Below are 18,533 nucleotides of genomic sequence, written 5' to 3' on the forward strand. Positions count from 1 at the left end.
TATTTGTCCTCTGTGGTATTAAAACTTGTTGGTCTACATGTACTTTGAATGACTCATTTACACACACATGATTTTTTAACATCATATGCTGGTCATTTTGAAAATCTTGATCTCCAAAAGGTGTTATTATACAATATCAATATCACGTCTCCTAGAATAGGTCCTGGATTCCCAGAAGCTTGACAAACATTGTTACTGGCTATAGTAAACAGTTGTTCCTCTTTTTTGGTATCTCAGCATCTGAACTGTTCTTCAAGATCAAGGACTGCCCCCTCTTGATAAGTCCTGGTGGAAAGCAGACATCGATCCCCAATGCTGGAGTCAGAGTTTCTCAGCCTCCCTTGCAGCTTGACTGAGGACAAGTACAAGGCTCTGACAATCACAGCATCCATGCTGGATTGTGACTTGGGAGGCCAGAGCCTGGCATCCACTCTAGTCCTACCAGAGGCAGCCTTAATGGTGAACTCTAGGGGTAGTCATGGCAGGATGATGAAAGGAGTGGAGTCTTCTTGGGTCCAGATCTGTTGTGATTGAGAGGCTTACCTGGCCAGGTGGCCTAGTTCTCTGATGTCCTGGAAATTCAGAGTGACACGATATTTTAATATATTTCATTCTGCTTAAATTAGCCAGGTTTGGTTTCTGTGTACTCGACTTCCCAATACCTATATCCCCTCAAACTTGAATCTATAACACCATCACTGCGAACAACTCTGAGCACCCAAGTGCTAGAGACCTGAAGTGTGTAGGAAGCTGGCCATCCATAACAGAAAGCTCTATTTGACCTACTTTGGCCATAACACAATCATCATTTTCAAGTTACATAATTTTAATTTAATCAAACTGCATTTTGGAATTCCTGTTGATATAGTAATCCCATTTCTAGGAATCTATCCTGAACAAATAAATCATCAATGTTTCTTTAAAGATAGTCATCACAGTGTTATTTATTGTTTAAAAACAATAAACCAGAAACAACATAAATGTGCATCATTGAAACATATCAGCACTACTAAAAATAACATTTTCAAAGAGCATTTAAGGCCGTGGAGGGTACAAAACTTTATAAAAAGTAACATTCCAATTTTCTGTAAAACTCTCATTTTATGTGGATGATACATATTCTTGAAGGTGATAGATCAAAATATTAATATCCTTTATATCTACATTATGAGATTACAGGTGCTTTCTAATTTTTTTAAGCTAGAAAACAGATAGATATTATTTATTTTGCAGATAATTATTTCATTTACCTTGTGTAATTTAAATTTTTTCTGCAATGAATATGCATTAGTCTTACCTTAAGGACAAATAATAAATTACATAATAATATGTAATTAAAATACATAATATGTTTGTAATCTGATTTTTCACTGATTCAGACTATTACCCCAACAGTATTTTAGGTTAGGGAGGTTCAGTCATATTTGCAAGAGCTCATCAAGACAATGATGCTAGTAAATTAGGATGCTTCACTGTATCCTACCAATAATAAGTATGAAAGTGAAAGTCGCTTGGCCCAGCTATGTCCAACTCTTTGCAACCCCATGGACTATACAGTCCATGGAATTCTCCAGGCCAGAATACTGGCTGCTGTGGCTGCTAAGTCACTTCAGTCGTGTCCGACTCTGTGTGACCCCAGAGATGGCAGCCCACCAGGCTCCCCTGTCCCTGGGATTCTCCAGAAAAGAACACTGGAGTGGGTTGCCATTTCCTTCTCCAATGCATGAAAGTGAAAAGTGAAAGTGAAGTCGCTCAGTCATGTCTGACTCCTAGCGACCCCATGGACTGCAGCCCACCAGGCTCCTCCGCCCATGGGATTCTCCAGGCAAGAATACTGGAATGGGTAGTTTTTCCCTTCTCCAGGGGATCTTCCCGACCCAGGAATCAAACTGGGGTCTCATGTGTTGCAGGCAGATTATTTATCAACTGAACTATCAGGGATATAACAATAGGCATATACACAGATTATCCCTCATACCCTCCCCCAAAGGCAATAAGACAGATTTCTGGCTTGTGAGAAGCTTGCAGGTCCTATTGTGGATTTTTTTTTTTAATGTATTTTAAAACAGAGAATGACAAAATAAGATAACACCAAGTGACGGAAGAGTAGTACAAGTTTAAAGTCTACAGGAATTCAAAAAAAAGTTTGCCCACCTCTATTGAATGTTTTGACAGTTTTCTTGAAGGTGGTAGGACTTCTACTCTAAGCCAGTGATTCACTTAAGACCTTCTTTATCCTCTTAAGAATGATTGAGAAGACACTGAAGAGCTTTTGTTTGTGTGAATTAAATATTTACCCAGCTAGATACTAAAACATAATTTTTATAAATTGTTTATCAAATCATTTAAAAATAACAACAATAAACCCAATTACATGCTAACACAAATAATATATTTTTGGAAAAATAACTATTTTCTAAAAGAAAAGGAGAATTAGTGGGAAATTCTATTTTGCAAATTTCTTTAATGAGTGGCTTAATAGAAGACAGCTGGGTTCTTATATTTGCTTTTGTATTCAGCATGTTGACACATGTTGTTTGGGTTGAAATATATGAATAAAACACGGCCTTGCACAGATAAGAAGTTGGAAAAAGGGAGAATACATAACATTTTTCAGATAATTATAAATATCTTTTTTCCTTTCATGAGACACCAAATCTCAACAAAAAGTAATCTCTTAAAGGTTAGTTTCAAGGTGGAATCTCAAAGCATATCAATGAACTTTTGTTCTCTGTTATATTAAAACCCATTGGTCTGCATGTACTTTGAATGTGTCTTTTACCCACACATGATTTTGTAACCTCATGCACTGATCATTTAGAAATTTTGATCTTTAAAATGTTGACATGTTTTGTTACACAATAATAAAAGAATCACATTTTTTAATATTACCATGGAGCTCATCAAGAAGTCTTCAATTATTGGGAATCTGTCAAGCTCACAGTTGTATACAAGTTTTCCAAAAGTCTAATTTTGCTGGAAAGCCCCAATTTTATCATTTGGTAACAAGGCTTAGTTGTTTTCCTCGAAGTGACAGATTCAGTTTATTTTTGAGAAAATGTTCGCCAAATATGCAAACTTGAATGAGTACAGTTTGTTTATGAGTTATTCTATCAGATAAAATGATGTTCCATGAAAAAAAAGTAGCAGTTGGCTATTCAGTTGAATTGACTGTTCACATACAGCAGAAGTGCTTTTCCACTTCATCACACAGAATATTAAAAGGATGTGTGCTAAAAGGGCAATCTTTAATAGAATTAATATTTTTTGTTTCTTTAAGCACAATCTTATGTGAAACTGGTATTTTCCTCCCTGTAATTGGGTGGTGGATTACCACCACCTTATAGGATTACCTATAATGGATTAATGGATTACCAATAAATGGTTACCACCAAGGATTACTTGTTCTCTCACTTTTACCTACCAGTGCTTTTGCACATTTGGTACAAATGTTAAAAGTGAAAAAGTGAAAAAAGAAACCAAACAACATCTTAGCATTATTATGAACATTATTATTTTTTGGCAGCATTGCACATCTTGTGGGGTCTTAATACCCTGACCAGGGATTGAACTTGGTTCACAACAGTGAAAGTGCTGAGTCCTAACCCTTGGACTGCCAGGGAATTCCCATCTTAGTATTATTATGATGATAATTTTGACCTCAAGCCCCTCTGAAAGTGCCTCGGAGAGCCTCTCCCCCTCAAGATTCCATAGACACACTCTCATACTCTGAGAATTGTGCTAAACTTCAAAAGGAGGGAAGACTGACAAGTCATCAGGAAATAAATGCCCCTGGATATTGGCTGGATAGTGAATGGAAGGGAGCCAAGGTAAAGCCTGGAGAGCTAAGTAGGTGCTGAAAGTCTTAAGTACCAGGGAGCAGAGCTTGAATATTATCCCATGGACAAATGGGAAACTGTAAAAAACATAGCTATCATTTATTGAGCATCTACTGTGTGCCTGGCATTTTGCTCCCATTATTTAATTAACACTCCATGCTAATCCTGAGCTTCCTGGGGGGGCACTGTGGTAAAGAACCCTCCTGCCAATACAGGAACTGCAGCTTCGATCCCTGGGTCAGGAAGATCCCCTGGAAGAGGAAATGGCAGCCCACCGCAGTATTCTTGCCTGGACAGAGGTGCCTGGTGAGCTACAGTCCATGGGGTCGCAAAGACTTGGACATGACTGATCGACTGAGCGTGCATGCACAGCACGCACACTTAGTCCTGAGGCAAGTATCATCATCCTCATTGGCTGGAAAAGGAAGCTGGGGCTTAGAGAAGTTAAGGAATGTACCTTAACTCACACAGCTAGTGAAAGTAATTTATCTTAACTCTCACAGGGAGATGAGACTGTAAAGGTTAGGTGGACAGTTTCCAACTTCCGGCAGCTCAGGTTTCCTTCCGGGTCACATTTTTCAGCTCTGCTGGGTAGGATCCTGGAACGTGTATGTTTTTAATACGTCTAGTCTGCTGTGAAGCACTCTGGCTATAAATCTTGCCTATTTACTCTGGGCTCCCTAAGGGCAAGGGTCAAGTCTCTTTACATGCCCAGCACAATGTGATCACTTAATAAATCTTTAACCACAAAGGTAATGGTTTTTATGGAGCCCAACTCCACCCAGATCCCTTGCAACTTTCCCTGGGTCTAAACTACACATGCCAGAGTAAGAGGGGTTTTTTTCCCCCCAAAGAGGAACTTGGAGGTCTGTATTTTCTGAATTTGACTATGACTTTCAATGACCACAACAGTTTTATCTGAGATTATTGCTGCATACTCATATGGTGAGCAAGGCTTGTCTTTTTCACCTTTCCATTTCTTGGACCGTTTGGATCTTACTCTGGATGAAAAATGGGCTTTAGAGCAGGCTGACTTGAATTTGAATCCTGATTCCACCACTGACAAACTGTATTACTGTGGGCAACTAACATATGCCTTTCAGCCTCCATTTCCCTCCTGAAAGCATGATGACAGTACTGTCTTCTTCAGAAAGTTGTTGAGTGAAGTAAATGAAATAGTATAAGGAAATCACTGCTCTGGGCCTTTTCTTTCCCCCACACTTCCAGTCTGGGCCCACAGAGCCCCTCCCCAGCTCTCAAGGGTCCTGGGTTTTCACAGAGTCAGGCAGGCCTGGTAACTTACCAGCTCCTACTTCATCACAAACTGCCCCTTCTATCAAATAATCTCTATTTTCATACCTTGGGTTACCGCTCTCAGTGCTGTCACTTAAGAGATGATCTAATAAACAAACAAAAAGTCAAATGCAAAGGCTTATGTTTACCGCCATAGAAATTTTAAAAGCTATTCCTAATGGAAAAAGGTATGCATGGTTTTGCTGGTAAAATTATTTTTTAAATATTCATTTATTTGGCTGCATCGGGTCTTAATTCAGACACGTGAGGTCTTCATCGCATCATGTGGGACCTTTCGTTAGGGTGCAGGGGCTCCAGAGTGTGCAGGCTCAGTAACACTCAGACTTAGTTGCCTTATGGCATGTGGGAACTTAGTTCCCTGATCAGGGATTGAACTCATGTCTCCTGCATGCAGGGTGGATTCTCAATCACTTGACCACCAGGGAAGTCCCAACTGGTCAAATAATTTTGAGAAACTGAAGACTAAATCTCCCTCCTTAGTTGGAGCAATTTAGCCTGTTAATGGTTCTGAGAATTCCCAAAGAAAAAGAGAGCTCTGTGATTTCATAGCACAGCTAAATAAACTGTGCGCACTGATGGTAATCATCTGTCTCACCCTCAAGATAAGTTTTCCCCAAAACTATTTTGAGAAGCACTAACTCACTCTCAAAACTATGATTCCTTAAGGACAGCATCTCAGGCACTGGGCATTCTCCATGCAGACTAGGACATGCTGGCCCGTATCTTAAGAAGTCTGTGAACGCTAAGTCAAAGAACAAAATGCTAAAGGCTGGCACAGGCAGAAAAGAACACAGATTTGAGAATTCAAGTCCAATAATGGGCTTCCCTGGTGGCTCAGGGGTAAGAATTTGCTTGCCAATGCAGGAGACACAGGTTCCATTGCTGGGTTGAGAATATCTGGAGGAGGAAATGGCAACCCACTCTAATATTCTTGCCTGGAAATTCCATGGACAGAGGAATTGTAACTTGGTTGGCTACAATCGAATGGGGTTGCAAAGAATCAGACATGACTGAGTGACTGAACACACTACACCCACACACAAATCCAATAAATAAACCTCTACAACACTTTTCAGCTTACAAAACATTTAAATACATCTTACCGCTTTCAAATATGCTATCTCAATTTATTCCTAAAAAAAGTCTTACAAAACAGTCAAGATATGGTTCTCTCCCTTTCTAGGTTCTGAAGTTAGGGCTCAGAGAGATGAAATGACTCCCCCACTCCCCAGACCCCTCAGTCAGGAAATCTCTGAGCTGACTCCAAATCTCTGGCTGGATTTATGGACCAGCAATGCATCTGAGAGACCAGAAAAGAAAAGAAACGAGGGGGTGGAAAGGAAAGCCCAAAGGACAGTTGCGGGGGTCTCTACGGGTTATCCACTCTACTCATGTGCATTGTGTCCACACGTCTGTCTGCTCTGGCACCTGTTCTTCTTTGAGGAGACCCAGAGTCCCAGGAAGAAAGAGCCAGGACTCAAGAACAGCCTAGTCCCCGCCAAACGTGAGGCCTGGAGGCAGCCTCTAAGGCACGGGAGGGAGCAATGGCCACCTTCCACGCCATCCCAGCTGCCAGCCTGGCAGCGAGCAGACAATGCACAGCTAGGTCCCAACCTTCCCTCTTTCTCCTCTCCCCGACACATGTTCCCAGCTTTCCATCAGCCTTGCCTGGTGGATGTCTACCAGAGCCACACGCACCCAAGGCTTCAGATCCAGTGTCTCTGGTTAAAATGTTAGGTGTCCTCTTTTGGGTCACCTACGCTCTTCCTAGAAGCCCAGAGAAGAGAGAGAAGGAAGGAAGGGGAAAATGAATGTGAGGTAGCAATGACTTGTGCATTGGATTCATTTTTTTCTGGAGCTCAAGACCGTTTTCAGGATTTTGTAAACTCTTCATGCTAACAGCTCACTGATGTCATCTTCTAGTCCAAATGCTTTATGTGAGCTAGTTGTCATAAATCTGAAATTGCTCCCCCCTCTCCTTAGCAGTCCCTGAGGTGCTCTCACCTGTTGGAATGAACTGTAATGAATGTAATGAAGACAAAGAATGTAACACAAACGTGGAAATTCTGACCTGTAATATCTCTGAAAATAAACCAACACTGGTCACGGGCACTGCTGTGCTTGGACGCTTGCCCAGAAACTTCCCATTCCTGGGAGGAGAGATTTCTCAATTAACTTCATCTTCCTTCTTGTGTTAAAAACAGCATGCTTTTACTTTTGCGTTCTTTTGACAAGAAACTTGGGTTTCTTTCCAAAGTAGTCAGGCTTGAGACAGTTAGAAAAGCTTTGGAACATAATCCGCACGGCTGAAGCTCATGTTTTCAGAGGAAGCAGAGAGTGACTATCTTTGTTTGGGATGAGGAGGTAGTTTCCTACACAGTAGTTAATACAACAGTATTTTTACTAGAGAAGCAAGTCAGCTTGTCTATAATAATCAAAAAATATCTAGAGTTAGGGATGCTGAAAAATTACTAGTTGTTAATTCCCAGCCCAAATGAAAGTTTAAAAAAAAAAAAAGGTATTCACTGTACCAAATTTCTGTTCCTTTTTTGTACCCTAATATACCTATTCTACATATAGAAGAAATTTGCTTTGAAATCAAAGAGATGTATCATTTTAATTTTATTTATTTGTTAACTCCATGGGTAGGACTAATGATGTAAGATGGAAAGAGGTGAAGTTTTTTATCTTTGTTTTTTGTTTTTCCTTGTTTTCCCCTCAATTCGTTTTTTTTTTTTTTAATTATTTTTCTTTTTTTTATTTCACCTTGTGGCATGTGGGATTTTTGCTCCCTGACCAAGGATTGAACCCATGCTCTCTGCACTGGAAGCCAAGAGTCTTAACCCTTGGACCATAAAGCAAGTCCCTCAATTAATTTTTTATAAGGAATTATATTATTTTGCTGGAGCTGCCATAATGAAGTCCTGCAGGCTGAGTGGCTTAAACAACAGAAATTCATTTTCTCACAGTTCTGGAAGCTAGAAGTTCAGGATCATGGCGTTTAGCAGGGGTGATTTCATCTGAGGCCTCTCTCTTTGACTCACAGATGGCCATCTTCTCCCTGTATCTTCCTGTGGTCTTCCTTCTGTGTGTATCTGTGTCCAAGTTTCCTCTTCTTATGAGGGCATCAGTCATATTGGATTAGGGCACATCGTAATAACCTTATTTTACCTTAACTACCTCTTTAAAGACTGCCTCCAAATACAGTCATATGCTGAGGTACTAGGGCTGGAACTTCAACATAACAATTTGGGGGGAACACAATTTAGTTCATAACAGGAATCATTTATCATCAGAGGTCTGTGGGTGACAGTACAATGGAATGAAAAATTAAATGAGGAATGGCAGAAACAATAGATGAGGAATTGAAGAACTGGCTTCCAGCCCCAGCCTGATTATGTACTGGTTATAGTACCCTGAGCAACTTTCCTACCCTCTCTGGCTAGCTCATCTTCCAAAGTCAAATGAAAAAAGAGAAAATACCCTTGATGATTTCCAGGGGACTTAGCAAAGCCAAAGAGAGGCAGAAGCAATAACACTCTGCACTGATTCCTTGGTGGCTGGAGGGAGAAGCTTGCATCTCGATCATGGAACACAGTTTCTTTCAAATGGGAACCAGAGGAAAGTTAGCTCAGTGCTTTACATGAACACTCAAGTGAAATTAGAGTCTTCAACAGAGGGCATGAAATCCAATTTTGAACACCTTGGGGTATCAAAATGACAAAGGGCATGGAACCCTTTTAAGACTGAAAGAAAAATGGATTTTCATTCACCTTTAAGTTAAAAAGGTGAGGACTTCCCTGGTGGCTCAGACGGTAAAGTGTCTGTCTACAATCTGGGAGGCCTGGGTTCAATCCCTGGGTCAGGAAGATCTCCTGGAGAAGGAAATGGCAACCCACTCCAGTATTCTTGCCTGGAAAATCCCATGGATGGAGGAGCCTGGTAGGCTACAGTTCACGGGGTCGCAAAGAGTCAGACACGACTGAGCGACTTCACTCACTCACTCACTAAGTTAAAAATAGGTATGTATGGGGTGGTGAAAGCAAATAAACTGTGATAGGAAACAGCAGCTTCTAGGGAAACCTTGTGAAGGCTTGAATCTTATATATATTTTCATTTAAAAAATTTAAACCCCTAAATGGCTTGAAGCATTGCTTGAAAGTGTGAGAACTGTGGAGTGAGTGAGTACAGCTCTCAGGGGGCCCTCCCTTCTCCAGGAAGCGTTGCCCCTGTGCATTACTGACATCTTGAGAGCCCTGAGTGCTGAGACCTCCAGAAAAAGCTTTCATCAGCCTGTTCCCATTGACCTTCATGCCAATGTCCCAAAGAAGGGCTTCACACCACCATGCAGATGGCAAAAGCCAAGCTCTGCGTCCACTACACAGTCCCTGCCCTGCAGGATTCGATCCCAGTGCAGTAACAGGGGGTGTGGGTCAAAATCTCGACATTCTGTGAAAAGGAAAGGGAGATTTATAAGAAAAAAATTTATTCTGGTAATAGGCTCCAAAATCACTGCAGATGGTGATTGTAGCCATGAAATTAAAAGACACTTACTCCTTGGAAGGAAAGTTATGACCAACCTAGATAGCATATGAAAAGCAGAGACATTACTTTGTCAACAAAGTTCCATCTAGTCAAGGCTGGTGGTTTTTCCAGTGGTCATGTATAGATGTGAGAGTTGGACTATAAAGAAAGCTGAGCAAGCACTGAAGAATTGATGCTTTTGAACTGTGGTGTTGGAGAAGACTCTTGAGAGTCCCTTGGACTGCAAGGAGATCCAGCCAGTCCATCCTAAAGGAGATCAGTCCTGGGTGTTCACTGGAAGGACTGATGTTGAAGCTGAAACTCCAATATTTTGGCCACCTGATGCGAAGAGCTGATTCACTGGAAAAGACCCTGATGCTGGGAAAGATTGAGGGCAGGAGGAGAAGGGAATGACAGAGGATAAGATGATTGGATGGCATCACTGACTCAATGGACATGGGTTTGGGTGGACTCTGGGAGTTGGTGATGGACAGGGAGCCCTGGCATGGGGTCGCAAAGAGTCAGACATGAGTGAGCGACTGAACTGAACTGAATAGTCACATAATAGAAAACATACTATTTTAACCATCGCTAACTGTATAATTCACCGGCCTTAAGTACATTCACATTGTTGTGCAACTCTCACCATCATTCATCTCCCAAACTGAAACTCTGTTCCCATTAAACACTAATTCCCCATACCCCCTTTCCACTCCTCCCACCCCCACCCTAAACCAACTCCACTCCCAACCCCTTCCACCTCCCCACTCCCAGACCCTGACATCTACTGCTGTACTTTCTAACTCTATGAACTTGACTATTTGGGTTCCCATATAAGTGGAATCAAAGAGTATTCGTCTGCACCTAATGAATTCAGTTTTTTATTTTGTATCAGAGTATGGTCAATTAACAATGTGGTGATAGTTTCAGGAGAACAGCAAAAGGACTCAACCATGCATATACATGTATCTATTCTCCCACAAACTCCTCTCTCATTCAGGCTGCCACATATCACTGAGCAGAGTTTCATATGCTATATAGTAGGTCCTTGTTGGTTATCTATTTTGAATATAGCAATGTGTACATGTCCATTCCAAACTCCCTAAATATCCCTTCCCCCATCCTCGACCCTCCTCCCCATAATTATAAATTCCTTCTCTAAGTCTGTGAAGGGACTTCCCTGGTGGCTCAGCTGGTTCAGAATCCATCTGCAATGTGGGAGCCCTGGGTTCCATCCCTGGGTTGGGAAGATCCCCTGGAGAAGAGAACAGCTACCCACTCCAGTATTCTGGCCTGGAGAATTTCATGAACTATACAGTTCATGGGGTCGCAAAGAATCGGACAAGACTGGATTGTTTCTGTTTTGTAAGTTCATTTGTATCATTTCTTTTTAGATGGAATGCATTTTTAAGGTTTAATTCAATTCAGTTCAGTTGCTCAGTCATGTCCGACTCTGTGACCCCATCCTACAAATAGATTGTACCTTCTTTTATTTTCCCCAGTGCTATACAGAAGATTCACATTTTGTTGTTGTTGTTCAGTTGCTAAGTTGTGTCCAATTCTTTGTGACCCCAAGGACTGCAGCACACCAGGCTTCCTGTATCCCGGAGGTTGCTCAAACTCATGTCCATTAAGTCAGTGATGCCATCCAACCAACTCATCCTCTGTTGTTCCCTTCTCCTCCTGCCCTCAATCTTATACAGCATCAGTGTCTTTTCCAGTGATTGAGCTCTTTGTATCAAGTGGCCAAATTATTGGAACTTCAGCATCAATAGTTATCTATTTAATACATAGTGGTGTGTATATGTCAATACCAGTCTCCCAATTCATCCCACCACCCCTTAAGAAAAGGGTACTTTTGTGCTTGCAACCATCTTGGTTTTCCCAAGTGCTCTCCCAACTGCCCAGAGTTGGGACTCCCTAATCAAGCTATCTTTCTGGCAATGCTCCAGGCTCCAGACCTGGCCCTCTTCTCTGCCTTTTTTTTTTTTTTAACCAATGTTTGCTGAATACTTACAACATGCTGGGTTCTGTGCTGGGTACTGTGGATAGAAATAAAAACAAATCCAGATGCAGTTGTTTCAAGAGCTCACGGTGGTGGGAGAGACAAACCAACAAGTCAAATCTCTGTTCAGTCCTGTGAATATCACCTGGACTGGGTCCTGAGAGCCATGGAAGCCCAGAGAAGGTAGATGGGTGTATGGGGACCAGAGGTGGGGGGTGGGGGTGGCAGGGATGAAAGCATCCAGCAGGAGGTGGGCCTTAAACTGAGACTTGCAGGCCCACTGAAGCAGGCTAACAAGGGGCATGGATGAGTCAGGTGACATGGAGGAAACATCTGATCATGTGGAATGGCTTAGGATTGGTCTACTTGTGGGAGCCTGAAGAACGTGAGTCACAAGGCTAAAGATAGAGGCCCAACTATACACTAAGGAATTTAAACTTAACAGTGAAGGTTGTGGAGTCAAATCAGACTGCCCTGGTGTGCTTGTCCTAGTGGCATGACCTTAGACAAATTGATTGACTGCACCAGGCATCAACTTTCTCACTGTGAAATGAGAATTATAATATTCTTACCTCATAGAGCAGTTGTGTAGATTGAATAACATCATCAGTGCAAAATCCATAGCACAGGAGGTCTTAAGCAATGCCATTCATTCCCATTATTATTATTATTATTATCATCATTATCATCATTAGTAAAGGAATAACATGACAAGCTGTTTATGCTTTAAAAAATCTACTAAGAGACTTGCCTGATGGTCCAGTAGCTAAGATTCCTTGCTTCCAATGCAGGGGGCCCAGGTTTGATCCCTGGTCAGGGAACTATATCCCACGTGCTGCACCCTAGACCTAGCACAGCCAAATAAATAAATACAAATTAATAAATATTTTAAATAAAATAAAATACTCCTGATTATTCTCTGCTTTCTCCACCAGACCCATTTTCTTCCTTTCCCTGCCCTGCTGTGTCCTGGAAGGCTAACCCCCAAAATTGCAAGTCCAGGCTCCCTTGTTTGCTGCTTTCTTGCTGATAGAGCTAAGAGGAGGCAACAGCAGGAGTCTGTAGAAAAGATAGAGGGTGGGTTGTCGTTGTTTTTCAGTCACTAAGTCGTGTCTGACTCTTTGCAACCCCATGGACTGCTCAAACTCATGTCCCCTGAGTGTGTGATGCTATCCAACCATATCATCCTCTGCCACCCGCTTCTCCTCCTGCCCTCAATCTTTCCCAGCATCAGAGTCTTTTTCAATGAGTCAGCTCTTCGCATCAGGTGGCCAAAGCATTGGAGCTTCAACTTTAGCATCAGTCCTTCCAGTGAGTATTCAGGATTGATTTCCTTTAGGATTGACTGGTTTGATCTCCTTACTGTCCAAAGGACTCTCAAGAGTCTTCTCCAGCAACAAAATTCAAAAGCAGCAATTTTTCAGGGCTCAGCCTTCTTTATGGTCCAACTTTCACATCCATATACAACAACTGGAAAAACCATGGCTTTGACTATATGGAACTTTGTCAGCAAAGTGATGTCTCTGCTTTCTAATACACTGTCTAGGTTTGTCATAGCTTTTCTTTCAAGGAGCAAGTGTCTTTTAATTTCAGAGTTTGGGTATTTCTTCCTGAAGTGCTCCTTGATTAAGGATAGCTCTTCCGGTCATGGCTGTGACCCTCCACATCTTGGATGGGCTCTTGCGCAAGCAGAGCCTGAGGCAAGGACTTGGGTTCTGGAAATTTATTTGGAAGAAGATTCCAGGACTGAAGGAGCAGGGAGGGTCAGACTGGGGAGAGAGATAAACAAACGGAGAGTGTAATTGAAATGACTGCTGGGAGTAACCGCAATGCTTCCGTGAGGACCTCTGAGAAGATACAGAATGCCTCTGGGATTTCTGCCAGAGGATCGAGGCTCTTGTGCCCCACCCAGATTGCTGGGTGTCCCCAGGGCATCAGCACCCCGAGCTCTCCAGCTGCACTTCCCAGCAAGCCAAGCAGGTGCAGCTTCAAGACAGGCCTTAGAAATAAATCAGAAGGACACTTGCCTCCCTCCTGGTGCAAAGCTGTCAGGACGAGACCGCAGCTGCTGCTGAAGCCACAGGGAAGCTGAGGGGAAGTGACAGGGACACAAAAACATTTGCTGTGCATGCCAAACTCGGCTCCTGCAGGGCCACTCTCTTCTCTGCAGCTTCCGGGCCTCCCCTCTTTACTTTTTTTCCCTTTAAGCCTAGACATGCTAATCTCCGTGTCCTCAACTCCTCTGGTGTGCCCAGAGCACTGAGTCCACTTCTGTAAATACTTCCTTCATTAAAGTGCTTCTGTTTGGAGAAGAAAATGGCAACCCACTCCAGTATTCTTGCCTGGAGGATCCCATGGACAGAGGAGCCTGACAGGCTTCAGTTCATGGGGTCTCAAAGAGTCAGACATGACTTTGAGACTAAATAACAGCAACAACAAATGTCTGAGTCTTTCTAGTTTCTAAAACAGAAAGGGAAAGATTGAGAACATGTCAATGAGAAAAAAAACATCCAGAAGTTTGCCGTATTTTCAGAAATACATAGAAGGAGACCTTTGTCTGCAAAGTAATGAAATCAGCACTGATTGTGGAAAATGTTATTCATACATTTCAATATTTCTACCTTCTTGTCCATGTACAATCCTTTTTGGATTCCTTAGGCAACACAACTCAACTTTCCTCTGAAAAAAAAAAAATAATAATAAGTCCTTCTATTGAACCAACAGGGTGGGACTCTACTTCCTGTTGGGACCCTGAAAAATACAGATTACTTTAGCTGTAGAACTAAGCTTGCCAGGGTATGAGATGGCGATCAGGAGTGTCAGTTGGGTCATTTTTTCAGTCAATCCAGCTGAAGATGCTGAAACTGTGAAACTTGACTGAGGCATAGGGAGAGGAGTTGGACTGGAGTTGACATTTAAATGAGTCCCACCCCTACTCCTGGAGATGGTGAAGGACAGGGAAGCCTGGGGTGCTATAGTCCATGGGATCGCAAAGAGTCAGACACTACTTAGTGGCTGAACAATAACAGCCCCTACCCCAGGAGCTTCTGGTGGCTCAGCTAACCTGGAAAACAAGAGCTGTCATGCTGATTAGGCCTTAACAAGGGTCCTCTCCCTGGGATATGGCGAGGGTGGCACAAAAGTTTTCATGTCGGAGCAAACAGTTTAATAGTGGATATTCAGAAATGAAGAAATGAGGAGCAGAAAAGCCTTGGATGAGGGTACGGTGTCAAGTTCCTCTTTGTATCCTTTTTCCTCAAATCCCCACTGCCAGCCTCCCTCCCTCTGCACCCTCTGCAAAAAAAAGATGATTTCTGAATAAACCTCCATTTCTAGTGCTGCTGTCCTTCTCACATTTGTTAACAGCTATCTTATAATAGGGGCTTCCCTGATATCTCAGTTGGTAAAGAATCTGCCTGCAATGCAGGAGACCCTGGTTTGATTCCTGGGTTGGGAAGATCCTCTGGAGAAAGGAACGACTACCCACTCCAGTATTCTGGCCTGGAGAATTCATGGATTATACAGTTCATGGGGTGGAAAAGAGTCAGACACAACTGAGTGACTAACTTTCAATTTTTCATCTTATAAAATAGGGCTTCTCAGGTGGCACCAGTGATAAAGAACCTGCCTACCAGTGCAGGAGACATGAGAAATGGGTTCAATCCTTGGGTCAGAAAGATCCCCTGACTAAAGCAGACCATGGCAACCCACTCCAGTATTCTTGCCTGGAAAATCCCATGGACAGAGAAGCCTGGCAGGCTACAGTCCATGGAGTCGCAAAGAATCAGACATGACTGAAGGGACTTAGCATGCACGCGTGCACACACACACACACACACACACACACACACACACACACTTCAGTGGTTCAGCCATGTCTGACTCTTTGCGACCCCATGAACTGCAGCACACCAGGCTTCCCTGTCCATCACCAATTCCCAAAGCTTGCTCAAACTCATGTCCTTTGAGTCAGTGATGTCATCCAACCATCTCATCCTCTGTGGTCCCCTTCTCCTCCTGCCTTTAATCTTTCCCAGCATCAGGGTCTTTTCCAATGAGTCAGTAGATTATTGTTATGGACTAAATGTCTGAGTTCCCTCTCAAACTCAAATGCTGATGCCTTAACCCCCAATGTAATGATATTTGGAGGTGGGGCCTTCAGGAGGTAACTAGGTTCAGAAGAGGTCAGGAAATCGGGGCCCCTTGATAGGATGAGCGCCTTTTAAAGGAAGAGACACCAGTGTGCTCCCTCTCTCTCTGCTACGTGAGATTCAGGGAGAAGGTGGCTGTCTGTAAATCAGAAAGAGAGCCTAACCAGGAGCAGACCTGCTGGTACCTTGGTCTGGGACTCATAATCTCCAGAACTGGGAAAAAATACACCAGGGGAAAGAGGGCATTCTAAACTAAGTGAAATTTAGAGTTTAACTATTAGAGTAGATTTCACTTTTTATAATCTAAAATTTTTTTGGAGAAGCAAGAAGTACTGCATGAGACTTCTTCCAGGGTAGGGAACACACAATGAGTTTCCCAAGGCGGGTAAAAAAGAATTAAGTTGTTTTGTCTTATTCCCTTTCAGATTGTGTTCCTTTCATAAACTGGTTTCACTAAGGAGTTCGTCCTTTGGCGCCTTCCTTCCACTGCCCTTGCTGCCTATATGCTGGTAGTTCCACCAAGAGCCCAGGAACTGACCTGGTGCTCCATCAGGTCACTTGACAGAAGTCCTGACACCCAGTGCACGACTGTGGCTTTGAGCACAGGACTGGGGCCATGTGCCAACCCCAGCTTCACCCCCTCACCAGCTGCACAACCTAAAGTTCTCTGTGCCTCACTTTGTGTGCTAAGTCACTGCAGTCATGTCTGACTCCTTACAACACTATGGACTGTAGCCGGCCAGGCTCCTCTGTCCATGGGATTCTCCAGGCAAGGATTCTGGAATGGATTGCCATGCCCTCCTCCAGGGGATCTTCCCGACCCAAGGATCCAACCCACATCTCTTATGTCTACTGCATTGGGAGGCAGGTTCTTTATTACTAGCGCCCCTGGGAAGACCATGCCTCATTTTACTCACCTGTAATAGAAAATATAATCATACCTACCTCATGGGGCTGTGTGATTCACATGACAGGAAGGTGGATTTATGCAGCCCAGAGAGTCACGCTGGTCCTTAGTTCCGCCCCAGTCCCCAAGGACTGGCCAACAGGACATGCTGACTAAGCCCAGCCTCTGCCACCACAAACAAGCCACAGGCCCCTCCATTCCTCTACTTCTAGTAGCTCCTTCTCAGAAGAGAGGTGGGAGTTTTGTGATTATCTTCCCATCACTCTGCTGAGAGAAAGCAGTATCTGTTTTCTTCCAACTCGTAATAGCTGCCCTGTGTGGGAGGGAGGGAGGGGACATGGAAATAGCAAGTCTGCTGAGCGCCGAAGAATTGATGCTTTTGAACTGTGGCGTTGGAGAAGACTCTTGAGAGTCCCTTGGACTGCAAGGAGATCCAACCAGTCCTTTCTGAAGGAGATCAGTCCTGGGATTTCTTTGGAAGGAATGATGCTAAAGCTGAAACTCCAGTACTTTGGCCACCTCATTCGAAGAGTTGACTCATTGGAAAAGACCCTGATGCTGGGAGGGATTGGGGGCAGGAGAAGAAGGGGCCAACAGAGGATGAGATGGCCGTGAGTTTGAGTGAACTCCGAGAGTTGGTCATGGACAGGGAGGCATGGCGTGCTGCAATTCATGGGGTCGCAAAGAGTCGGACACGACTGAGTGACTGAACTGAACTGAACTGAACGGAGTCTGAAATCAGTCTCTAAGGAGTGTTAGGTGCCCATCAGGTAACAAGGAGTTTACAGATGAGAAGGACACGATCCCAGTCATTCAGTTCAGGGACAATACAATGTTGTGTGCAATTCAGGGCTAAACTGTGTCAGGCCAAGTGGAGTGGGCTGAGAGAGAGGCTCCACGAAGCCTGAAGCAGCCTAGAGGCCACATCTTGGCCAGGACTGTCCCACATAGTCAAGGACGCCTGAGCATCCTGATTCTGGGTGTTACTCTCCCAGAGGATGCGGATCCTGGGCGTGTCCTGTCATCAGATCTGACGCACATCTGTTGCCTGGGGAATCACCAGATTTTCTAAACCCATGACTCAGACCTTGACCAACTTTGATACCACAGGGTTTTTCCTTCTGACAGTGTCTGCTTATCACGGCTGCTGCCACCCACCTGGGGCACCTTCAAAGCCCCAGGGTGGAGAGCTTGGATGAAGAATTTGGCAAGGACATGCTTGAGCACCGGCAGAGCTGCTCAGGGCTACTCAGTCTTGCCAGATGCCTCTCATGTTCCCTCTTCCTTGTGACAGGGATCTCTGCTCTAGAGATCTCTGTAGGACCAGCTGAGGCCTTTGTCACAGCTCAACTTCTCCCTTTGCCCAATCTGACTCCCCTCACCACCCCCAACTGGAGCTATTCCTGAAACATTCTTCAATCAACCTGAGTGCATTGTTCAGAGGCTCAGGGTATGTTCCTTGGAGACTCCAACTTGCACCAGTGTTGCTGCCAGGAGTCTCTCTCAATGCCTCAGCAACTAGGCTGGGCTCAGGTGAGGACGAGGTAGTCCCAGGCATGGAAACTGAAGGACTTTTTCCTACTTCTGGGTCCACAAGACCTTGGCAGGGCTGATGTAGGGTATAAGACCTCCTCCCCTGAACCCAGTGCAATATTGAGTCCAGCTTCCTTCTGAGTGATCAACGCCAGTGGTACCATCTTTTGATATAACTTCTGCTTCAGCATCTTACTTTCAGATGGTCTGAAGCCTTTCAGGGAAGCTTCCTGAGTTTCCTTCAAAAGTCTACTAAGCTC

Source organism: Oryx dammah, unplaced genomic scaffold (assembly GCF_014754425.2).
Source record: "Oryx dammah isolate SB20612 unplaced genomic scaffold, SCBI_Odam_1.1 HiC_scaffold_20, whole genome shotgun sequence".
Taxonomy (NCBI): domain Eukaryota; kingdom Metazoa; phylum Chordata; class Mammalia; order Artiodactyla; family Bovidae; genus Oryx; species Oryx dammah.